The following is a 26,421-nucleotide window of genomic DNA, read 5'->3' on the forward strand; positions in this document are numbered from 1 at the left end:
CCACATACCTTGAGAAACTTGAGTCTTTTGATTCGTTTCTGCAAGGATTATCCCATCTGTTCCAGAGCATCATCCTAGGATCTCATCAAGTGGTATCAGAGCAACTCTGGAGGGGAAGTGTGTTGATTTCTCTATGATTTTCGATTTGTCTCTTCATATTCATGCTAGAAACTGATAGATCTGTGTTGTGGCTGTCGAAATCTGATAGATTAAGGTTATCTGATTTCGTTTTTGTGTTAAAAACTCTTCATATACCTTGCTGAGAAAGTTTTCTGATTTACTTGATCCATCTGTTTCTGTTTCTGAAATTTCGAATTGTTTCTGTCTTGATCTACTCTGTTTTGATTAAACTTGATGTACTAGACTTGAAAGTGAACCTGAAATCAAAATCTCTCTGTTCTGTTTCGAAATCAATCTGATCTGTTAGGTTTGTGATTTATCAGTTCTGTTCAGATTAGTTTTGATCTGTTTTAAATCATTGGTTGAGTTTTTAATTTGTTCTGAGAATTGTCTAAGGTTTTAAGCTTCAGTTTGAATCTGTTTCTGGTTTTGCAAATTGATTTTTGTTTTCCCTGTAGAACTTGTTACTGCTGTGTGTTGTTTTCTGTCTCAGGTATTATGGCAGGAGATCAGAACGGAAAGCTCACTAAGGAAGAAAGGCTGTTACTTAAATCTATGAATGCTCATCTGCAGCAGATGATGGATAACAACATGGGTGAATTTCAAAAGGAGCTTAGACAAAAGTTTCTGCAGCAAACTGATGATCTTAGGCAGAAAAATAAAAAGAGAATAGACAGTCAAAAGCTTGAGCCAAGATCACCAGATTCTGTTCAAAACAAGTCAAGCAAGCATAAGTGGTATAAGGAAGAGGAAGCAGGACGTGGACAACAGTCTTACAAACAGACAGCCCACACTTCGAGCAGACCACATCAAGCTTCTCGCACTCCTAAATCAAATATTCATTCTTCTTACAATCAAATTGTCACTAAGCCTCAACTTTATGTTTTTACAGGGGAAGGTGATTATTTAAAGTGGGAAAGAACAATGGAGAAGTGGCTTTGCTACAACAAAATCCTGAAGAGAGAAGCATTGGCTTATGTGATGTCTCAGCTCAAAGGAAACGTTTTTAAGTGGTTGTTGCAAGAAGAAGATGATCGCAGGTACTACAAGGAACCAGCTATCACCACTTGGGAAGATCTGAAGTTGCTACTAAGGAAGAAGTATGCATCCAAAGGCCACACTTCTCTGAAATCTCCAAAGAAGAAAGTCATATCCGCAACAGACTTCAAAAGTGAAAAATCAGAAACCAAGATGGCTGATTATGAGAAAGAAATCAGCAGCCTTGTTAAGGAGATTCTTAAGACCAGCAAGCACTTAGACAAGCAGAAGAAGCTCCCAAAGAATCAAGAACCAGTTGCTACTGTCTCAGAACTCAATGATGCAGAACCAGACTCAGCTGCCCCAATTCAAGAAGCTCAAACCAAAACATCTATGGGAAAAGGAAAGTTTGAGAAAGAACAAGAGTTTTCTCTGTTCTTACCTCACTCTGAATCTAATTTTGATAATTCCTTTGATGAACTAACTTGTCTTGAACCGGTGCAACCGAGTAGAATTGTTTCAGTGTCACAGGTTGCAAAAGAAGACTCAGCAGAAAAAGAACCAGAGAGTACAACACAAGAAGAACAACAGAAAAACTTGCAGACAGAATCAGCTCATGAATCTTTGTCTTATGATCTGCAAGAGCACTGTAAGGAGTTTAATATGGTTGCTTCTGTGCCTAGAATGTTTGTTAAAGTGAGTACTGAAGACATAAAACGTTTTGGTCTTGATAAAGTAAAAGATTTTTGTGTTTCAAAATCTGTTTTTGATAACATGTTTAAATCTTTTAAAGAACTTAAACCAGAAATCATCTTTGATCAAAAAGTTTTCAAAATCAAAATAATAACATTTCTGGTCATATTCTGAGTTTTGATCATTTTCTGAAACATGGCAAAAGTTTTGATCATTTTGAAAAGGTTTTAGAGCTTGAATTGAAACAATTTGATTTCTGTTTGAAACCTTGTGATTCATTTGCTAGAACTGAAGAAAGGAGTTTTGTTACGAACTTCCATGTGCATAAACTGATCCTTGATAATTCTTTTGTTTCTGCTTATGTATTGAATGAACCTAAGAAGTTGCAGGAACCGAAATTGCATCAATCTGATTTTAGATTTAAATTTGTGAAATCTGCAAAGTTCTCTGAGTTTGAGCTTGATTGTTTGTGTGCTAAAAATGATTCTAAACGTGTAGGGTTGTTCTTTGAGGATATTCTAGTGTATAACACTTTCTTTGATAAACCTGTTGCACAATTGAAACTAGAGTTCACTGATTCTGAATGTATGAACTTAATCCTTGATGATATTTGGGTCTGCAATATTTTTGTTGATATGCATAATAGATGGAGGAATCATGCTGTTTTGTGCTTTGGAGACATTCTGGTCCACAACACTTTCTTTGACATGATAAAACACTTGACTTGTCCAAAACAAGCTGAAAAAGGTACAGGTGAAGAAAGGGGCTATAATGATCAGAGTATCCATGATGAGTCCTTGGCTAAATTGGAGATGCAACAATCAAATCTTGGAAACTGTCTAGCCGCCATGTTTAACATAGGAGCAGTCCGAGGAGCATATCTCAGCACCCAGAAGGAATTAAGCAACAAACTCAACTGCAATGGAAACTACACTCATCAGGGTCTCACGTCGAATTGGAATCATGTCCAAAGCTTCTCATATGAAAGAGTTATGAATTCTACAAGTCGGGTGATCATGTGTTTACTTTGTTTGAATTTTTCTGAGTTTAGAACATCTCAAACCTATCTATGGCGACCAGGTGAGCATGCTAAGGTTACTAATCATGTTTTCAAGAGTTCTTTATTGATTACACAGATATGATGCACTTGTTTTTGTCAAAAGAGTCATGTGCAGATTATATGGAAGCTTTGAAGCATACCAAGGGAAAGAACAAGCGTGAGGAAGACAAACGTTTCAAGCCGCCTGATCTAAACCAGGAGAGACAACAGGACGTCACTTGCTTCATCCTCATCAAAGAAGAACCTCCAGATGCAGCATACAAGCCAAAACCGATAAAATACAACTTTGGGATAAGACTCTTACTCTATGATGTTTTTGCTTGTGTTCACTTGTCTTGTTTCAACGTATCAGGTTTAAGTAATGCCTCAGGAGTAAGGAGAGCCAAATGGATCAGTCCCTTCTATATAATAGAACCAGTCAGCGACAATGCCTATCAAAGAGGCTTGCAAGGTAAGTGTAATCTGATTATAAACTCTGATGTTACTGACTTGGTCCCTTCTATTGCAGGTAACACAGATTTGAGGACAAATCTTTTTGAAGTGGGAGGGGATGATGTGATCATGGAAAGCACCAAGGACTGGAAGCATGAACCTGAACCTGAAGAGCTTGTAGCTGAGGATGCAACCTTGAAGAACATTTGGAAACAAGAAGAATACATTAGTCTTGGCCGAAGCTTGATCATCCAAGACACCTTAACCATCATTCAAGCTACTCCACCTTCAAGCTGATCATCATCTAGGCAAGTAGCTTGTGTGTGCTCTTTTCCTAACCTTTGGTTTTGTCCCACTGGGTTTTCCAAAGGAAGGTTTTTAACGAGGCCACAAGTCTACTTCTCCTATCTCCTAGATGTTTGATCTTGGTCTGTCCACATGAAGACCTTATGTTATATAATTTTATCTAAGTTTTTATGCTATGTTTTTATTTTCGAAAACTCTAGTCTTTGTTGTGTTTCCAAGGGAGCCTTGTCTTTATTTTCCTTGTATTTTCGAGACCTTGTGCATGTACAAGGCTTCTCCTTTATATTCTGGTCGTGGCCCCTTGTATCAGCATCCATCTTTTTATCAAAAAAACCTTTGTTTTCTCTTTTCTTCTTGCTTGTCGAGTTGATTGAGTGTTGGTGTGTAATATCCAACTTCTGGTGTGTAATATCCAGAGACTAAGGGCTCTAGTTTGGTGTGTCATATCCAATCTATTGCCTAGGAGTATCAAGGAGCCTTTCCGCAGCCTCTTGTGTCACCATTCGATCCACATACCTTGAGAAACTTGAGTCTTTTGATTCGTTTCTGCAAGGATTATCCCATCTGTTCCAGAGCATCATCCTAGGATCTCATCAGGTACTTTATAGGTTTGTTTGTGGTAGTCTATTTTGATGATATCCTAATCTACAGTCAGAGTCTAGAGGAGCATATAGATCATCTTAAGACTGTTCTTGATGTGTTGAGGAAAGAAAGACTTTATGCAAATCTTAAGAAATGTACATTCTGCACAGATAACTTGGTCTTTTTAGGCTTTATTGTGGGTGCAGATGGGGTTAAAGTTGATCCGGAGAAAGTAAGAGCTATACAAGAATGGCCAATTCCTAAGACAGTGAGTGAAGTGAGGAGCTTCCATGGACTTGCTGGCTTCTATAGGCGCTTTGTGAAAGACTTCAGCACCATAGCATCTCCTTTGACTGAAGTAATCAAGAAAGAAGTCGGATTCAAGTGGGGAGAAGCGCAAGAACTTGCTTTCCAATGCCTTAAAGAGAAGCTTACTCATGCCCCTCTTCTTATACTTCCTGATTTTAATAAAACTTTTGAAATAGAATGTGATGCTTCAGGAATTGGAATTGGTGCTGTATTGATGCAGGAGAAGAGACCCATTGCATACTTCAGTGAGAAGCTTGGAGGAGCTACCCTCAACTATGCAACTTATGATAAAGAACTGTATGCCTTGGTGAGAGCCTTGCAGACTTGGCAACACTATCTCTGGCCTAAAGAGTTCGTCATACACACAGATCATGAGTCTCTCAAATACCTCAAAGGACAGCACAAACTCAGCAAGAGACACGCAAGGTGGGTTGATTTCATTGAGACATTTCCTTATGTCATCAAGTATAAACAAGGTAAGGAAAACATAGTTGCTGATGCACTATCCAGAAGGTATGTTCTCTTGAACACTCTTGATGCTAAGCTATTAGGATTTGAGCAGATTAAAGGAATGTATGAGAATGATCCTGATTTTAAAGAGGCTTACAACTCTTGTGAGAAATTTGCTGTGGGACACTACTTTAGACATGATGGTTTTCTTTTCTATGATAATCGATTGTGTGTGCCTAACTGTTCTTTGAGAGACTTGTTTGTTAGGGAATCTCATGGAGGAAGTCTCATGGGTCACTTTGGTATTGCAAAGACTCTTAAAACTTTGCAGGATCACTTCTTTTGGCCTCGGATGAAAAGAGATGTGGAGAAACTATGTGAGAGATGTGCAACTTGCAAGCAAGCCAAGTCTAAGGTTCAGTCTCACGGTTTGTATACTCCTCTCCATATACCTTATCATCCTTGGAATGACATATCTATGGATTTCATTGTTGGCTTGCCTAGAACTAGGACTGGAAAGGATTCTATCTTTGTGGTTGTGGATAGGTTCTCAAAGATGGCACATTTCATAGCTTGTCACAAAACTGATGATGCATTGCATATTGCTAACTTGTTCTTTAAAGAGATTGTGCGCATACATGGCATGCCTAAGACTATTGTTTCTGATAGAGATACTAAGTTTCTTAGTTATTTTTGGAAGACTCTTTGGTCTAAGTTAGGTACTAAACTCTTGTTTTCTACTACTTGTCACCCACAAACTGATGGACAAACTGAAGTAGTTAATAGGACTCTTGGAACACTCTTGCGTGCATTCATAAAGAAAAACTTGAAATCATGGGAAGACTATTTGCCTCATTGTGAATTTGCATACAATCATGCTGTGCATTCTACTTCTAAGTTTTCTCCTTTTGAGATTGTTTATGGGTTCAATCCCAACTCTCCTTTGGATTTAATCCCTTTACCTGAGTGTGAAAGGGTCAGCGTTGATGGCAAAAAGAAGGCAGAGATGGTGAAACAACTCCACGAGCAGGCTAGGCTCAACATTGAGGCAACAACCAACAGTATGTTAAGCATGCTAACAAAGGAAGGCGTGAGATGGTCTTTGAAGTGGGAGATCAGGTCTGGATTCACCTAAGGAAAGAGAGGTTTCCCAATGAAAGGAAGTCCAAGCTGATGCCGCGGATTGATGGACCTTTTGAGGTCATAAGGAAGATCAGCAACAATGCCTACAAACTGGATTTGCAAGGTAAGTATGATGTGAGTAATAGCTTCAATGTTACTGACTTGATCCCTTTTATTGCAGATGAGCCAGATTTGAGGACAAATCCTTTTCAAGTGGGAGGGGATGATATGATCATGGACCAGCTAGTTGATAAAGATGAAGAAGGAGAGACTGAAGATACACTAGCTGAAGAGGAAGCTGTCCTAGCCATTCCCACAGGTCCTATAACTCGTGCAATGACAAGGAGACTCAAGGAAGCTGTTGGAAACATACTGAAGATCTCTAAGGAGCAAGAAGACTGTCTTGGTAGAGGCTTGAGCCACCAAGACACACTCATCACCATTCATGTGATCTTACCATCAAGCTGATCATCATCTAGGCAAGTGGCTTGGTATACTCTTTTTCCCTTGATTAGTTTTGTCCCACTGGGTTTTCTAATCAAGGTTTTTAATGAGGTATCAAGTTCACTTACACATTCCTAGTTGATGTATCTTGGATGCAACTCGGCCTAAGGCATCTTGGACCGACTTCATCATCTATCTTATATTATGTTTTAGTCTAAGTGTTGTGTTATTACTTTGAAACCGTGTGGAGCCTTTTCCTTTATGTTTTCTTATGTTTTCGAGACCTTGTGCATGTACAAGGATCTCTCTATTTAAGTGTATCACAAACCCTCATTCTAATACAAGTTATCTTTTGTTTAAACCTTGTGTTTTCTTCTCCCTTGCTTTCACGAGTTAAGAGAGTGTCTGGTGTGTAGTATCCAGTCTGTTGGTGTGTAATATCCAACGCCCAAGGGCTTTAGAAAGGTGTGTCATATCCGATCTAAGCCTAGGAGTATCAAGGAGCCTTTCCGCAGCCTCTTGTGTCACCATTCGATCCACAGCCTTGATAAACTTGAGTCTTTGATTCGTTTATGCAAGGATCTATCCAAACCATCCAGAGAAGGGTCCTAGGATCTCATTATTGCTTCAACCCATAAATGGCTTTCTTTAGCCTCAGTACATTCCCTCTCTTCACTAGATGTTCCAGACCTGGTGGAGGATACATATAGACTTCATCCTCAAGCTCTCCTTGTAGAAATGCATTCTTTACATCCATTTGCCACAATCCCCATCCAAGGTTCACAGCCAAGCTTAAAACAATCCTAATAGTGTGTAGCTTGGCTACTGGTGCAAATGTCTCAATGTAATCCTCTCCATATGTCTGAGTGAACCCTCTTGCTACTAGTCTAGTCTTCTTCCTCTCAATCGACCCATCAGCCTTGTACTTGATTGTAAAGATCCATCTACTAGACACAGCCTTCTTCCCTTTTGGTAGTTCACTCTCATACCATGTATCATTCTTTATCATAGCTCCTGCCTCAGCTCCTACTGATTCCTTCCACTCCTTATCCTCCATTGCCTCTTCATAGCTTCTTGGAATGTGATTCTCATCCAAGTTTACCATGAATGCGCAATGTGCTTCTGGATATTGAGCAAAAGAACACACGGCCTGAGTAGGATGCTCCACAGCTTGGGCATTGTAGTACACTCTTGTGTTTACCCAACTGGAAGGATCCCTTCTCAGCCTTGTACTTCTTCTCAACATTGGCCCTTCTTGCGCCGTCTCTTGTTCTTCTTCTTGTGGCAACACACTTGTTTCAGATCTTTCTTCTCCTAGCTGACTTGCTTCAGCTCCTTCTTCCCTTAGCTGACTGTCTTTAGCTTCTTCTTGTTGATCATTTGATTCCACAGCTTGATCATGAGAGCCTGAACTCTCTTCTCTACTTGTCTCTTCACGGTTTGGAGTTCTTGTTTCATTCCCCCCCTCATGCTCAAGGTTGGAAGTCTGATGATCCGGTGCTGGAGTAGTGCTTCTCCCCCCCTGATGTCCTTGATTCATGTTGATTCCAAGCCCTTCTAGGATAATCCTCAAGGTTTCAGCTCTATCAGATGTAAGATCCTTCAAATCTTCTTGAATCTGTTCCTCATAATATCATTTTTCTTCAACAAACTTCACTTCTCTAGATACTAACACTCTCCTTGTGTTAGGATCATAGCACTTGTATCCTTTCTGACTTGATGAGTATCCAATGAACATTGCCTTTGAACTCTTAGCTTCTAGCTTGTTTCTTATCTCTCCAGGCACCATCACAAAACACAAACACCCAAAGATCTTGATATGCTCTAGTGAAGGCTTGTACTGATTCAGTACCTCAAATGGTGATTGTCCTTGAAGGATCAGAGTTGGTGTCCTGTTGATGAGATAACAAGCCGTAGCAACTGCATCACTCCAAAACTTCTTAGACACATTGGATTGAAACATCATGGACCTGGCCACTTCCATCAAGTGCCTGTTCTTCCTTTCAGCCACACCATTCTGTTGTGGTGTATAGGGACAGCTTGTCTGATGAAGGATTCCATGCTGAGATAGGTGTATCTTGAATGCTTGTCCCGTGTACTCTCCTCCTCCATTATCTGACCTGAAAATCTTTATCTTGGCATTGTAATGGTTAGTTACATAGGATTGAAAGTTTTTAAATGCATCAAGTACCCTATCTTTGGTTGGAATTAAGGTTAACCAGGTGTATTTGGATTTTTCATCAATGAAAGTTACATAATACTTATGGCTTTCTCTAGATAAGCAAGGTGCAGTCCAAACATCAGAATGAATAAGATCAAAACACTTTTCATAAACAGTAGTAGACTTGGTAAAGACAGTTCTACAATGCTTGCCTAAAATGCAAGCTTCACACTCATTATTCTCAAAGGAAACACCTGGCAACATCAGTTTTAAAGCCTTATTATGAGGGTGTCCTAATCTAGCATGCCACAATGCATTTTTACTTAAACTAGAACCAGAAACAGAAGTAAACGAGCAGCTATAACTAGAAACAGGAGCAAGGTCTTCAAGCAAATATAGTTCTCCTTTAGTTACTCCCTTTCCAATCATCTTGCTGCTTTTATTATCCTGAAACTTCACATCATTAGGACTGAATATAACATTGCATTGTAGATCAGTAGCACACTTCTTAACAGATAGCAAATTTGAAGTGAATTCAGGCATGTAAAAGGCTTTAGTTTCCTTGTTAAACAGTTTAAGACTTCCTATGCCTCTAATTGGTATTCTATCTCCATTAGCTATCATCACATTTCCATTCATTGGTACAATGTTCTTAATCAAGCTAGTATCACTTATCATGTGATGAGATGCACCAGAGTCAACTACTAATGGCTTAATGTTGTGATTACTAGCCATATGCGCAAGGATACTAGATGGTTTGAATGCAAGATCATTTCTAGCAAGGTTTGCAATCCTAGATTGATTTACCATGTCTATCAAGCTCTCATGCATCCTATCAGTTCTAGTTAGATCCTTATGGTTCTCTATAGCCCTAGCACCAAAAGAATACCCAAAGGTGTTACCATTCTCCTTGAATAGCTTGATGAGGGCATCAAGATCAGATCTCCTTAGATACTCCTGATCATTGTTCCCACGGTTGCTTGGTGCTCCAGTGTAGGCTACAAGAGACTTCCCATCACCTCCTTCACGCCCCTCTATCTCCTTTCCTTTGCTTGTACCAGCTCCACTCGTTCCATCTGATGCATTAGCCCTTGCCTCACGATCCTTCATAAACTTTGCCGGCTTGAGGTGTGGGTGAAGGATCCAGCATTGACTCTTCTTGTGGCCATGCTTCTTGCAGTGATCACAGTTCCCATTGAACCTCCTCTCCTCAAACTTCCCATGCGCAGCAGCAGCCTTGTTTGCTTGTGGAGCTTCACTACCTTCCTCTTGAGTTGCTTGGATTGCAAGGGAAAGGTCTCCTTTCTTTGCAAACAACCCAATGGAGCCTTGCTCCTTCTGAATCCGCGCACACACATCCTCAAGATCAGGTAGAGTGTCTTCTCTAAGCAGGTGCTGGATGAGACCATTATACGCCGGGTTAAGAGTGAGAAGTAAGCCAAAGACCTTGTCTTGCTCTCTTCTCTTGTTGAGCTCATCTGCATCAGTAGTGCTTGGCCTTAACATCTCCATCTCGGACCACAGTGATCTGAACCTCCCAAGATGCTTAGTGAACTCCATATCCTCTTGTACCAAGTTGTTGATTGCTTGCTTCACTTCAAACACCCTGCTCAAGTTTGATGTATTCCCATACACCTTCTTCAGTGTGTCTCACAGCTCCTTAGCAGACTCACAGTAGCTGTAGGCATCTAAGATTGCTGGCTCAAGAGACGCGTGAAGCACTGACATCACCAGCATGTCCTCTTGATGCCACTTCTCAGCCGCGTTGCTTGCAGCCTCACCATCATCCTCTCCTTGAGTGATGAGTTTTGGAGCTTCTCCGGGTGTGATATGCTTCCACAACCCTTTGCTTCCCACCGTGGTTCTCACCATCCGAGACCACACCAAGTAGTTGGTTCCCTTGAAACACACAGCTACCTTCATGTTCATGTTCATCCCACTCTCCATGTTGAATGATAAACTCTCTAAGCTTCAGAAACTTTATCTTGAGTTGAATGACTTGTAGAACCTTCACAGCCTCGATCTCCAACCCACACAGCTTCAGATGACACACCACAACCAGTCTTGAACTTGAAAAGTACCCAGAAACTCTCAAACACACAAGAACACACAAGAGTTTCTTCAAAGCTTCAACCTTGAAACTTCAAAGAATCTCACACGACCTCAGGCTTTCACTAACCTGGCTCTGATACCATATCACTTTTAGTGATGTTAAGAGTAATCTGAGTGTTTAGAGAAGATTAGAATAAGTTTAGAGAAGATTAAAGTATAAAATGAGATTAAGAGTCTAGGGATAAAACTTTGAGAGAGACTAAGAGAGACTCATAACTTGCTTAATCTTATTAATGATGAGGTTACAATATATATAGAGAGATCAGATACAAGGGTTTCCATTTGATCACTATTCTAAGCATGTGGAGTCAAGGGAAGAGGCTCCTCAATTCAAACTCAGCCAATGAGAGGGTGATCGTGTGTGAGGCATCTTGGACTGAGTTGCTTTGCCTTTCCAGCCTGTCACAGCCTGTCAAGGCTCTCCACCTTATCCACAACCTTATCCTAACCTCAGCGCACACTCCTCTCTTCCTGGTAAGTTTCCCTTTACCCATTTCACTCCCAAGTAACTCCTTTCACAAAGGTAACTTCCTTTTAACCCTTTTTACCACAGTAACTAATATTTACTGTGGTAACTTTCTCCACCCAAGTAACTTCAACACTCCATAACTACTCCTCATCTCAACACCAGGAAGTCGAATAAATCTCATAGGAGTTAGGATGAAGAAGCTATCCCACTTTCAAACTAGGTGATCCCAGTTTTCCTGTTTGGGAATATGACAGCTTCTTTGTCATTCTAATCAAACCAGGATGAATCGCGATGTAAGAAGCTTGCTTTTGATACATAAAGTAGTGGAGAATCATCATGAAGCTGAATAAATCTCATAGGAGTTAGGATGAAGAAGCTATCCCACTTTCAAATCAGGTGATCCCAGTTTTCCTGTTTGGGAATATGACAGCTTCTTTGTCATTCTAATCAAACCAGGATGAAACGCGATGTAAGAAGCTTGATTTTGATACATAAAGTAGTGGAGAATCATCAGGAAGCTGAATAAATCTCATAGGAGTTAGGATGAAGAAGCTATCCCACTTTCAAATCAGGTGATCCCAGTTTTCCTGTTTGGGAATATGACAGCTTCTGATATGATCATGGACCAGTCAAACAAAGAAGATAATGGGAGCATGGAAGATCCAGCTAATGGAGGAGCTCTAGCCATATCTGAAGGTCCTATGACTCGAGCCAGAAGCAAGCAACTCAAAGAAGCCATTGGAGGATTACTTAAGACATCACTGAAGCAAGAAGAGAGTCTTGGAAGAAGCTTGATCAACCAAGACACACTTACCACAATTCAAGCCATCTCACTTCCAAGATAGACATCAAATGAGCAAGTAACATATGTGTGCTCTTTTTTTCTATCTTTGGTTTTGTCCCACTGGGTTTTCCAAAGATAGGTTTTTAATGAGGCCATATGTTGCTTTCTTATCACTCATTTGACGATTTCAGTTCAAGACTTTATTTTAATTATTTATCTTTGCTAGACTTGAGAATTAAGCTGCCAGACTTGAGAATTAAGCTGCCTGACTTGAAAGCCCTTATAAGTTTTTATATGGGTTTTATAAGGTTTATTTTTTTAAGGCCCATTTAGAGACCAAGGAGCCTGTTCCTCGCTTTCTCTATAAATATGTGTCTGAAAACCCTAATAGAGTCATCCAATCTTTATTTCTAAACTCTTGTTTCTCTCTAGTCGGCTGCAAGCTTGTCTTGTAGATCTGAGTGTTCTTGAGTCTTTGTTAGTGTGTCATATCTAACAAAACCACAAGAGTGATTGTCTTGGTGTGTCATATCCAAGGGATTCACTTAGGAGTATCAAGGAGACCTCTCACATCTCTTTGTGTCACCATTCAATCCACACACCTTGAAGTAGATTGAGTCTGTTGATTCTCTATTTGCAAGGATCTATCCCATTCCAACCAGAGAAGCATCCTAGGAGTGTATTATGTGGTATCAGAGCAACTCTGGCTAGGGAAGTTCTTGTTTTCTTTAAGCTTTTACTAGATCTATTCATTTGTTTTCATAACCATTGCTAGATCTGAGTTTTGTTGTCTTATTTCTGTCGATCTGTTTCACTCTGAGTTCAATTTTGATAGATCTGTTGTTTTGTGCTTTGAAAGTGATAAATCTGAGAATTTTTATTCTAGATCTATACTGAATCTGTTCATCTCTTGTTGTTGTTGTGTTAGATCTATTGTTTCTATCAGTTTATCATCCGATCTGTTGATTAACTTGTGTAAAACTGATAGATCTGTTCTTGTTTGTCAAAAATCTGAGAATTTTTATTCTAGATCTGTGCTGAATCTGTTTCATCTCTTGTTTGTTTTTCTTATTTAATTTTGATTTCGAACTACTTACTGGCTTAGTCTTTCTCTTGTCTCAGGTACCATGGCAGGAGATCAAAAAGGAGAACTCACTAAGGATGAAATGCTTTTACTTAAGGCTATGAGTGCTCAGATGCAGGAGAAGATGAAAGCCAGCCTTGATAAATTCTGGCATGAGTTGAGACAGGAACTCCAACAAGCTACTGGTCAGAGTTTTGAGTCTAGAAGCAATGAGAGGAGACAGAGACGTGGGCATGAAGGACGAATCAATCACAAAGATAAATTGGCTGATCAAAAGCTAAAAATCCCTCCTTTCTATGGTGATGCTGACCCTGCTGCATACGTGGAGTGGGAAGAGAAGATGGAGTTGATTTTTAACTCTCAACACTCTGCTGAAAGAAAGAAGGTTCAAATGGCTACTGCTGAGTTTGATGGTTATGCTTCAAGCTGGTGGAATCAATTGGTGTCGTCTAGGAGACACTATGGAAAAGAACCAGTTACAACCTGGCTTAAATTAAGGGCTTTGATGCGTCATAAGTATGTTCCAAGACACTACCACAAGGAAGTACTTCAAAAACAGTCTGAAACAAAGCCATGCTGTGCAAACTCAGTTCAGAAACAACAAGTCAGTATGAGATCAAGTCCTGCCAGTGTTACTGGTTTACCTAGCAAGACAACAAGCTGGTTCAGTGAGAAGGACATAAAGAAGCTGTCTCAAGTGGTGATGGATGTGGAAAAGCAACTCAAAAGGACCAACACAGCACGTCCATCCATGGAAACACAGCACCAAGAACCAGTTACTACTGTCTCAGAACTCAAAAATGTAGAACCAGAGTCAGCTGCACCAATTCAAGAAGTCCAAACCGAAACATCTATGGAGAAGGAAAATTCTGAGACAGGACAAGAGTGTTCTCTTTTCTTACCTCAGTCTGAATTTAATTTTAATAATTCCTTTGATGAACTAACTTGTCTCGAACCGGTGCAACCGAGTAGCATTGTTTCAGTGTCACAGGTTGCAAAAGAAGATTCAGCAGAAAGAGAAGCAGAGCAATCAACACAAGGAGAAAAGTTGGAACAGCCGAACAGCTTGCAGTCAAATACAACTCCTGAATCCTTGTCTTATGACCTGCAAAATCACTGTAAGGAGTTTAATATGGTTACTTCTGTGCCTGAAATGTTTCTTATGGTTAGTACTCATGATGTGAAACGTTTTGGTCTTGACAAAGTTAAAGAATTTTGTGTTTCAAACTCTGTTTATGACAGCATGCTTAAATCTTTCAAAGAACTTGAACCAGATAAACTTTTTGATCAAAAATATTTTCAATATGGTAATAAAAACTTTTCTGGTCATGTTTTGAGTTTTGAACAATTTATGAATCACCATGAAAAGATTTTAGAACCTGTTTTCAAGCCAACCGAGTTCTATTTTAGAAAACCTTTTGATTTGTTTGCTAGAACTGAAGAAAATAGTTTTGTTGTGAACTTTCCTAGGCATGAACTGATCTCTGATTATTTTCTTGCATCCACATATGTTTTGAAAGAACCTAGGAAGTTGCATGAACCGAAATCGCATCATTCTGATGTTAGGGTTGAAATTGTGAAGTCTGCAAATATCTCTGAGTTTGAGCTTGACTGTTTGTGTGCTAAATATGATCGTGTAGGGTTGTTCTTTGAGGATATTCTAGTGTATAACACTTTCTTTGAAAAACCTGTTCCACAATTGAAACTAGAGTTCACTGATTCTGAATGTATGAACTTAATCCTTGATGATATTTGGGTCTGCAATATTTTCTTTGATATGCATAATAGATGGAGGAATCATACTGTTTTGTGCTTTGGAGACATTCTGGTCTACAACACTTTCTTTGACATGATAACACACTTGTCTTGTCCAAAACAAGTTGAAAAAGGTACAGGTGAAGAAAGGGGCTATAATGATCAGAGTATCAATGATGAATCCTTAGCTAAGTTGGAGATGCAACAATCAAATCTTGGAAACTGTCTAGCCGCCAGCTTTGACATAGGAGCAGTCCGAGGATCATATCTCAGCAACCAGAAGGAATTAAGCAACAAACTCGACTTCCATGGAAACTTAACTCATCAGGGGCTCACGGCGAATCATGTCCAAAGGTTCTCAGGAGAAAGAGTTATGGGCTCTACAAGTCAGGTGAACCTGTGTTTGCTTTGTTTGAATTTTTCTGAGTTTATAACATTTCAATCCTATCTATGGCGACCAGGTGAGCATGCTAAGGTAACTAATCATGTTTTCAAGAATTCTTTTATTGATTATGATGCACTTGTTTTTGTCAAAAGAGCCATGTGCAGATTATGAAGAAGCTTTGAAGCATACAAGGAGAAAGAACAAGCGTGAGGAAGACAAGCGTTTCAAGCCACATGATCTGAACCTGGAGAGACATCAGGACATCACTTGCTTCATCCTCATCAAAGAAGCACCTCCAGATGCAGCATACAAGCTTGATCTTCAAGTAAGTATGATATAAGTAATAGCTTTAATGTTACTGACTTGGCTCCTTTTGTTGCAGATGAGCTAGATTTGAGGACAAATCCTTTTCAAGAGGGAGGGGATGATATGATCATGGACCAGTCAAACAAAGAAGATAATGGAGCATGGAAGATCCAGCTATGGAGGAGCTCTAGCCATATCTGAAGGTCCTATGACTCGAGCCAGAAGCAAGCAACTCAAAGAAGCCATTGGAGGATTACTTAAGACATCACTGAAGCAAGAAGAGAGTCTTGGAAGAAGCTTGATCAACCAAGACACACTTACCACAATTCAAGACATCTCACTTCCAAGATAGACATCAAATGAGCAAGTAACATATGTGTGCTCTTTTTCCCTATCTTTGGTTTTGTCCCACTGGGTTTTCCAAAGATAGGTTTTTAATGAGGCCATATGTTGCTTTCATATCACTCATTTGATGATCTCAGTTCAAGACTTTATTTTAATTATTTATCTTTGCTAGACTTGAGAATTAAGCTGCCAGACTTGAGAATTAAGCTGCCAGACTTGAAAGCCCTTATAAGGTTTTATATGGGTTTTATAAGGTTTATTTTTTAAGGCCCATTTAGAGACCAAGGAGCCTGTTCCTTGCTTTCTCTATAAATATGTGTCTGAAAACCCTAATAGAGTCATCCAATCTTTATTTCTAAACTCTTGTTTCTCTCTAGTCGGCTGCAAGCTTGTCTTGTAGATCTGAGTGTTCTTGAGTCTTTGTTAGTGTGTCATATCTAACAAAACCACAAGAGTGATTGTCTTGGTGTGTCATATCCAAGGGATTCCCTTAGGAGTATCAAGGAGACCTCTCACATCTCTTTGTGTCACCATTCAATCCACACACCTTGAAGTAGATTGAGTCTGTTGATTCTCTATTTGCAAGGATCTATCCCATTCCAACCAGAGAAGCATCCTAGGAGTGTATTAGCTTCTTTGTCATTCTAATCAAACCAGGATGAATCGCGATGTAAGAAGCTTGATTTTGATACATAAAGTAGTGGAGAATCATCCAGGAAGCTGAATAAATCTCATAGGAGTTAGGATGAAGAAGCTATCCCACTTTCAAATCAGGTGATCCCAGTTTTCCTGTTTGGGAATATGACAGCTTCTTTGTCATTCTAATCAAACCAGGATGAATCGCGATGTAAGAAGCTTGATTTTGATACATAAAGTAGTGGAGAATCACCAGGAAGCTGAATAAATCTCATAGGAGTTAGGATGAAGAAGCTATCCCACTTTCAAATCAGGTGATCCCAGTTTTCCTGTTTGGGAATATGACAGCTTCTTTGTCATTCTAATCAAACCAGGATGAATCGCGATGTAAGAAGCTTGATTTTGATACATAAAGTAGTGGAGAATCACCAGGAAGCTGAATAAATCTCATAGGAGTTAGGATGAAGAAGCTATCCCACTTTCAAATCAGGTGATCCCAGTTTTCCTGTTTGGGAATATGACAGCTTCTTTGTCATTCTAATCAAACCAGGATGAATCGCGATGTAAGAAGCTTGATTTTGATACATAAAGTAGTGGAGAATCACCAGGAAGCTGAATAAATCTCATAGGAGTTAGGATGAAGAAGCTATCCCACTTTCAAATCAGGTGATCCCAGTTTTCCTGTTTGGGAATATGACAGCTTCTTTGTCATTCTAATCAAACCAGGATGAATCGCGATGTAAGAAGCTTGATTTTGATACATAAAGTAGTGGAGAATCACCAGGAAGTCGAATAAATCTCATAGGAGTTAGGATGAAGAAGCTATCCCACTTTCAAATCAGGTGATCCCAGTTTTCCTGTTTGGGAATATGACAGCTTCTTTGTCATTCTAATCAAACCAGGATGAATCGCGATGTAAGAAGCTTGATTTTGATACATAAAGTAGTGGAGAATCACCAGGAAGCTGAATAAATCTCATAGGAGTTAGGATGAAGAAGCTATCCCACTTTCAAATCAGGTGATCCCAGTTTTCCTGTTTGGGAATATGACAGCTTCTTTGTCATTCTAATCAAACCAGGATGAATCGCGATGTAAGAAGCTTGATTTTGATACATAAAGTAGTGGAGAATCACCAGGAAGCTGAATAAATCTCATAGGAGTTAGGATGAAGAAGCTATCCCACTTTCAAATCAGGTGATCCCAGTTTTCCTGTTTGGGAATATGACAGCTTCTTTGTCATTCTAATCAAACCAGGATGAATCGCGATGTAAGAAGCTTGATTTTGATACATAAAGTAGTGGAGAATCACCAGGAAGTCGAATAAATCTCATAGGAGTTAGGATGAAGAAGCTATCCCACTTTCAAATCAGGTGATCCCAGTTTTCCTGTTTGGGAATATGACAGCTTCTTTGTCATTCTAATCAAACCAGGATGAATCGCGATGTAAGAAGCTTGATTTTGATACATAAAGTAGTGGAGAATCACCAGGAAGTGAATAAATCTCATAGGAGTTAGGATGAAGAAGCTATCCCACTTTCAAATCAGGTGATCCCAGTTTTCCTGTTTGGGAATATGACAGCTTCTTTGTCATTCTAATCAAACCAGGATGAATCGCGATGTAAGAAGCTTGATTTTGATACATAAAGTAGTGGAGAATCACCAGGAAGTGAATAAATCTCATAGGAGTTAGGATGAAGAAGCTATCCCACTTTCAAATCAGGTGATCCCAGTTTTCCTGTTTGGGAATATGACAGCTTCTTTGTCATTCTAATCAAACCAGGATGAATCGCGATGTAAGAAGCTTGATTTTGATACATAAAGTAGTGGAGAATCACCAGGAAGTGAATAAATCTCATAGGAGTTAGGATGAAGAAGCTATCCCACTTTCAAATCAGGTGATCCCAGTTTTCCTGTTTGGGAATATGACAGCTTCTTTGTCATTCTAATCAAACCAGGATGAATCGCGATGTAAGAAGCTTGATTTTGATACATAAAGTAGTGGAGAATCACCAGGAAGTGAATAAATCTCATAGGAGTTAGGATGAAGAAGCTATCCCACTTTCAAATCAGGTGATCCCAGTTTTCCTGTTTGGGAATATGACAGCTTCTTTGTCATTCTAATCAAACCAGGATGAATCGCGATGTAAGAAGCTTGATTTTGATACATAAAGTAGTGGAGAATCACCAGGAAGCTGAATAAATCTCATAGGAGTTAGGATGAAGAAGCTATCCCACTTTCAAATCAGGTGATCCCAGTTTTCCTGTTTGGGAATATGACAGCTTCTTTGTCATTCTAATCAAACCAGGATGAATCGCGATGTAAGAAGCTTGATTTTGATACATAAAGTAGTGGAGAATCACCAGGAAGTCGAATAAATCTCATAGGAGTTAGGATGAAGAAGCTATCCCACTTTCAAATCAGGTGATCCCAGTTTTCCTGTTTGGGAATATGACAGCTTCTTTGTCATTCTAATCAAACCAGGATGAATCGCGATGTAAGAAGCTTGATTTTGATACATAAAGTAGTGGAGAATCACCAGGAAGCTGAATAAATCTCATAGGAGTTAGGATGAAGAAGCTATCCCACTTTCAAATCAGGTGATCCCAGTTTTCCTGTTTGGGAATATGACAGCTTCTTTGTCATTCTAATCAAACCAGGATGAATCGCGATGTAAGAAGCTTGATTTTGATACATAAAGTAGTGGAGAATCACCAGGAAGCTGAATAAATCTCATAGGAGTTAGGATGAAGAAGCTATCCCACTTTCAAATCAGGTGATCCCAGTTTTCCTGTTTGGGAATATGACAGCTTCTTTGTCATTCTAATCAAACCAGGATGAATCGCGATGTAAGAAGCTTGATTTTGATACATAAAGTAGTGGAGAATCACCAGGAAGTCGAATAAATCTCATAGGAGTTAGGATGAAGAAGCTATCCCACTTTCAAATCAGGTGATCCCAGTTTTCCTGTTTGGGAATATGACAGCTTCTTTGTCATTCTAATCAAACCAGGATGAATCGCGATGTAAGAAGCTTGATTTTGATACATAAAGTAGTGGAGAATCACCAGGAAGTGAATAAATCTCATAGGAGTTAGGATGAAGAAGCTATCCCACTTTCAAATCAGGTGATCCCAGTTTTCCTGTTTGGGAATATGACAGCTTCTTTGTCATTCTAATCAAACCAGGATGAATCGCGATGTAAGAAGCTTGATTTTGATACATAAAGTAGTGGAGAATCACCAGGAAGTGAATAAATCTCATAGGAGTTAGGATGAAGAAGCTATCCCACTTTCAAATCAGGTGATCCCAGTTTTCCTGTTTGGGAATATGACAGCTTCTTTGTCATTCTAATCAAACCAGGATGAATCGCGATGTAAGAAGCTTGATTTTGATACATAAAGTAGTGGAGAATCACCAGGAAGCTGAATAAATCTCATAGGAGTTAGGATGAAGAAGCTATCCCACTTTCAAATCAGGTGATCCCAGTTTTCCTGTTTGGGAATATGACAGCTTCTTTGTCATTCTAATCAAACCAGGATGAATCGCGATGTAAGAAGCTTGATTTTGATACATAAAGTAGTGGAGAATCACCAGGAAGTCGAATAAATCTCATAGGAGTTAGGATGAAGAAGCTATCCCACTTTCAAATCAGGTGATCCCAGTTTTCCTGTTTGGGAATATGACAGCTTCTTTGTCATTCTAATCAAACCAGGATGAATCGCGATGTAAGAAGCTTGATTTTGATACATAAAGTAGTGGAGAATCACCAGGAAGCTGAATAAATCTCATAGGAGTTAGGATGAAGAAGCTATCCCACTTTCAAATCAGGTGATCCCAGTTTTCCTGTTTGGGAATATGACAGCTTCTTTGTCATTCTAATCAAACCAGGATGAATCGCGATGTAAGAAGCTTGATTTTGATACATAAAGTAGTGGAGAATCACCAGGAAGCTGAATAAATCTCATAGGAGTTAGGATGAAGAAGCTATCCCACTTTCAAATCAGGTGATCCCAGTTTTCCTGTTTGGGAATATGACAGCTTCTTTGTCATTCTAATCAAACCAGGATGAATCGCGATGTAAGAAGCTTGATTTTGATACATAAAGTAGTGGAGAATCACCAGGAAGTGAATAAATCTCATAGGAGTTAGGATGAAGAAGCTATCCCACTTTCAAATCAGGTGATCCCAGTTTTCCTGTTTGGGAATATGACAGCTTCTTTGTCATTCTAATCAAACCAGGATGAATCGCGATGTAAGAAGCTTGATTTTGATACATAAAGTAGTGGAGAATCACCAGGAAGCTGAATAAATCTCATAGGAGTTAGGATGAAGAAGCTATCCCACTTTCAAATCAGGTGATCCCAGTTTTCCTGTTTGGGAATATGACAGCTTCTTTGTCATTCTAATCAAACCAGGATGAATCGCGATGTAAGAAGCTTGATTTTGATACATAAAGTAGTGGAGAATCACCAGGAAGCTGAATAAATCTCATAGGAGTTAGGATGAAGAAGCTATCCCACTTTCAAATCAGGTGATCCCAGTTTTCCTGTTTGGGAATATGACAGCTTCTTTGTCATTCTAATCAAACCAGGATGAATCGCGATGTAAGAAGCTTGATTTTGATACATAAAGTAGTGGAGAATCACCAGGAAGTCGAATAAATCTCATAGGAGTTAGGATGAAGAAGCTATCCCACTTTCAAATCAGGTGATCCCAGTTTTCCTGTTTGGGAATATGACAGCTTCTTTGTCATTCTAATCAAACCAGGATGAATCGCGATGTAAGAAGCTTGATTTTGATACATAAAGTAGTGGAGAATCACCAGGAAGTGAATAAATCTCATAGGAGTTAGGATGAAGAAGCTATCCCACTTTCAAATCAGGTGATCCCAGTTTTCCTGTTTGGGAATATGACAGCTTCTTTGTCATTCTAATCAAACCAGGATGAATCGCGATGTAAGAAGCTTGATTTTGATACATAAAGTAGTGGAGAATCACCAGGAAGCTGAATAAATCTCATAGGAGTTAGGATGAAGAAGCTATCCCACTTTCAAATCAGGTGATCCCAGTTTTCCTGTTTGGGAATATGACAGCTTCTTTGTCATTCTAATCAAACCAGGATGAATCGCGATGTAAGAAGCTTGATTTTGATACATAAAGTAGTGGAGAATCACCAGGAAGCTGAATAAATCTCATAGGAGTTAGGATGAAGAAGCTATCCCACTTTCAAATCAGGTGATCCCAGTTTTCCTGTTTGGGAATATGACAGCTTCTTTGTCATTCTAATCAAACCAGGATGAATCGCGATGTAAGAAGCTTGATTTTGATACATAAAGTAGTGGAGAATCACCAGGAAGTCGAATAAATCTCATAGGAGTTAGGATGAAGAAGCTATCCCACTTTCAAATCAGGTGATCCCAGTTTTCCTGTTTGGGAATATGACAGCTTCTTTGTCATTCTAATCAAACCAGGATGAATCGCGATGTAAGAAGCTTGATTTTGATACATAAAGTAGTGGAGAATCACCAGGAAGTGAATAAATCTCATAGGAGTTAGGATGAAGAAGCTATCCCACTTTCAAATCAGGTGATCCCAGTTTTCCTGTTTGGGAATATGACAGCTTCTTTGTCATTCTAATCAAACCAGGATGAATCGCGATGTAAGAAGCTTGATTTTGATACATAAAGTAGTGGAGAATCACCAGGAAGCTGAATAAATCTCATAGGAGTTAGGATGAAGAAGCTATCCCACTTTCAAATCAGGTGATCCCAGTTTTCCTGTTTGGGAATATGACAGCTTCTTTGTCATTCTAATCAAACCAGGATGAATCGCGATGTAAGAAGCTTGATTTTGATACATAAAGTAGTGGAGAATCAGCAGGAAGTGAATAAATCTCATAGGAGTTAGGATGAAGAAGCTATCCCACTTTCAAATCAGGTGATCCCAGTTTTCCTGTTTGGGAATATGACAGCTTCTTTGTCATTCTAATCAAACCAGGATGAATCGCGATGTAAGAAGCTTGATTTTGATACATAAAGTAGTGGAGAATCACCAGGAAGTCGAATAAATCTCATAGGAGTTAGGATGAAGAAGCTATCCCACTTTCAAATCAGGTGATCCCAGTTTTCCTGTTTGGGAATATGACAGCTTCTTTGTCATTCTAATCAAACCAGGATGAATCGCGATGTAAGAAGCTTGATTTTGATACATAAAGTAGTGGAGAATCACCAGGAAGCTGAATAAATCTCATAGGAGTTAGGATGAAGAAGCTATCCCACTTTCAAATCAGGTGATCCCAGTTTTCCTGTTTGGGAATATGACAGCTTCTTTGTCATTCTAATCAAACCAGGATGAATCGCGATGTAAGAAGCTTGATTTTGATACATAAAGTAGTGGAGAATCACCAGGAAGCTGAATAAATCTCATAGGAGTTAGGATGAAGAAGCTATCCCACTTTCAAATCAGGTGATCCCAGTTTTCCTGTTTGGGAATATGACAGCTTCTTTGTCATTCTAATCAAACCAGGATGAATCGCGATGTAAGAAGCTTGATTTTGATACATAAAGTAGTGGAGAATCACCAGGAAGTCGAATAAATCTCATAGGAGTTAGGATGAAGAAGCTATCCCACTTTCAAATCAGGTGATCCCAGTTTTCCTGTTTGGGAATATGACAGCTTCTTTGTCATTCTAATCAAACCAGGATGAATCGCGATGTAAGAAGCTTGATTTTGATACATAAAGTAGTGGAGAATCACCAGGAAGCTGAATAAATCTCATAGGAGTTAGGATGAAGAAGCTATCCCACTTTCAAATCAGGTGATCCCAGTTTTCCTGTTTGGGAATATGACAGCTTCTTTGTCATTCTAATCAAACCAGGATGAATCGCGATGTAAGAAGCTTGATTTTGATACATAAAGTAGTGGAGAATCAGCAGGAAGTGAATAAATCTCATAGGAGTTAGGATGAAGAAGCTATCCCACTTTCAAATCAGGTGATCCCAGTTTTCCTGTTTGGGAATATGACAGCTTCTTTGTCATTCTAATCAAACCAGGATGAATCGCGATGTAAGAAGCTTGATTTTGATACATAAAGTAGTGGAGAATCACCAGGAAGCGAATAAATCTCATAGGAGTTAGGATGAAGAAGCTATCCCACTTTCAAATCAGGTGATCCCAGTTTTCCTGTTTGGGAATATGACAGCTTCTTTGTCATTCTAATCAAACCAGGATGAATCGCGATGTAAGAAGCTTGATTTTGATACATAAAGTAGTGGAGAATCAGCAGGAAGTGAATAAATCTCATAGGAGTTAGGATGAAGAAGCTATCCCACTTTCAAATCAGGTGATCCCAGTTTTCCTGTTTGGGAATATGACAGCTTCTTTGTCATTCTAATCAAACCAGGATGAATCGCGATGTAAGAAGCTTGATTTTGATACATAAAGTAGTGGAGAATCACCAGGAAGTCGAATAAATCTCATAGGAGTTAGGATGAAGAAGCTATCCCACTTTCAAATCAGGTGATCCCAGTTTTCCTGTTTGGGAATATGACAGCTTCTTTGTCATTCTAATCAAACCAGGATGAATCGCGATGTAAGAAGCTTGATTTTGATACATAAAGTAGTGGAGAATCACCAGGAAGCTGAATAAATCTCATAGGAGTTAGGATGAAGAAGCTATCCCACTTTCAAATCAGGTGATCCCAGTTTTCCTGTTTGGGAATATGACAGCTTCTTTGTCATTCTAATCAAACCAGGATGAATCGCGATGTAAGAAGCTTGATTTTGATACATAAAGTAGTGGAGAATCACCAGGAAGCTGAATAAATCTCATAGGAGTTAGGATGAAGAAGCTATCCCACTTTCAAATCAGGTGATCCCAGTTTTCCTGTTTGGGAATATGACAGCTTCTTTGTCATTCTAATCAAACCAGGATGAATCGCGATGTAAGAAGCTTGATTTTGATACATAAAGTAGTGGAGAATCACCAGGAAGCTGAATAAATCTCATAGGAGTTAGGATGAAGAAGCTATCCCACTTTCAAATCAGGTGATCCCAGTTTTCCTGTTTGGGAATATGACAGCTTCTTTGTCATTCTAATCAAACCAGGATGAATCGCGATGTAAGAAGCTTGATTTTGATACATAAAGTAGTGGAGAATCACCAGGAAGCTGAATAAATCTCATAGGAGTTAGGATGAAGAAGCTATCCCACTTTCAAATCAGGTGATCCCAGTTTTCCTGTTTGGGAATATGACAGCTTCTTTGTCATTCTAATCAAACCAGGATGAATCGCGATGTAAGAAGCTTGATTTTGATACATAAAGTAGTGGAGAATCACCAGGAAGCTGAATAAATCTCATAGGAGTTAGGATGAAGAAGCTATCCCACTTTCAAATCAGGTGATCCCAGTTTTCCTGTTTGGGAATATGACAGCTTCTTTGTCATTCTAATCAAACCAGGATGAATCGCGATGTAAGAAGCTTGATTTTGATACATAAAGTAGTGGAGAATCACCAGGAAGTCGAATAAATCTCATAGGAGTTAGGATGAAGAAGCTATCCCACTTTCAAATCAGGTGATCCCAGTTTTCCTGTTTGGGAATATGACAGCTTCTTTGTCATTCTAATCAAACCAGGATGAATCGCGATGTAAGAAGCTTGATTTTGATACATAAAGTAGTGGAGAATCACCAGGAAGCTGAATAAATCTCATAGGAGTTAGGATGAAGAAGCTATCCCACTTTCAAATCAGGTGATCCCAGTTTTCCTGTTTGGGAATATGACAGCTTCTTTGTCATTCTAATCAAACCAGGATGAATCGCGATGTAAGAAGCTTGATTTTGATACATAAAGTAGTGGAGAATCACCAGGAAGCTGAATAAATCTCATAGGAGTTAGGATGAAGAAGCTATCCCACTTTCAAATCAGGTGATCCCAGTTTTCCTGTTTGGGAATATGACAGCTTCTTTGTCATTCTAATCAAACCAGGATGAATCGCGATGTAAGAAGCTTGATTTTGATACATAAAGTAGTGGAGAATCACCAGGAAGTCGAATAAATCTCATAGGAGTTAGGATGAAGAAGCTATCCCACTTTCAAATCAGGTGATCCCAGTTTTCCTGTTTGGGAATATGACAGCTTCTTTGTCATTCTAATCAAACCAGGATGAATCGCGATGTAAGAAGCTTGATTTTGATACATAAAGTAGTGGAGAATCACCAGGAAGCTGAATAAATCTCATAGGAGTTAGGATGAAGAAGCTATCCCACTTTCAAATCAGGTGATCCCAGTTTTCCTGTTTGGGAATATGACAGCTTCTTTGTCATTCTAATCAAACCAGGATGAATCGCGATGTAAGAAGCTTGATTTTGATACATAAAGTAGTGGAGAATCACCAGGAAGCTGAATAAATCTCATAGGAGTTAGGATGAAGAAGCTATCCCACTTTCAAATCAGGTGATCCCAGTTTTCCTGTTTGGGAATATGACAGCTTCTTTGTCATTCTAATCAAACCAGGATGAATCGCGATGTAAGAAGCTTGATTTTGATACATAAAGTAGTGGAGAATCACCAGGAAGCTGAATAAATCTCATAGGAGTTAGGATGAAGAAGCTATCCCACTTTCAAATCAGGTGATCCCAGTTTTCCTGTTTGGGAATATGACAGCTTCTTTGTCATTCTAATCAAACCAGGATGAATCGCGATGTAAGAAGCTTGATTTTGATACATAAAGTAGTGGAGAATCACCAGGAAGCTGAATAAATCTCATAGGAGTTAGGATGAAGAAGCTATCCCACTTTCAAATCAGGTGATCCCAGTTTTCCTGTTTGGGAATATGACAGCTTCTTTGTCATTCTAATCAAACCAGGATGAATCGCGATGTAAGAAGCT

This window comes from Brassica napus, unplaced genomic scaffold (genome assembly GCF_020379485.1).
Source record: "Brassica napus cultivar Da-Ae unplaced genomic scaffold, Da-Ae ScsIHWf_622;HRSCAF=918, whole genome shotgun sequence".
Lineage (NCBI taxonomy): Eukaryota > Viridiplantae > Streptophyta > Magnoliopsida > Brassicales > Brassicaceae > Brassica > Brassica napus.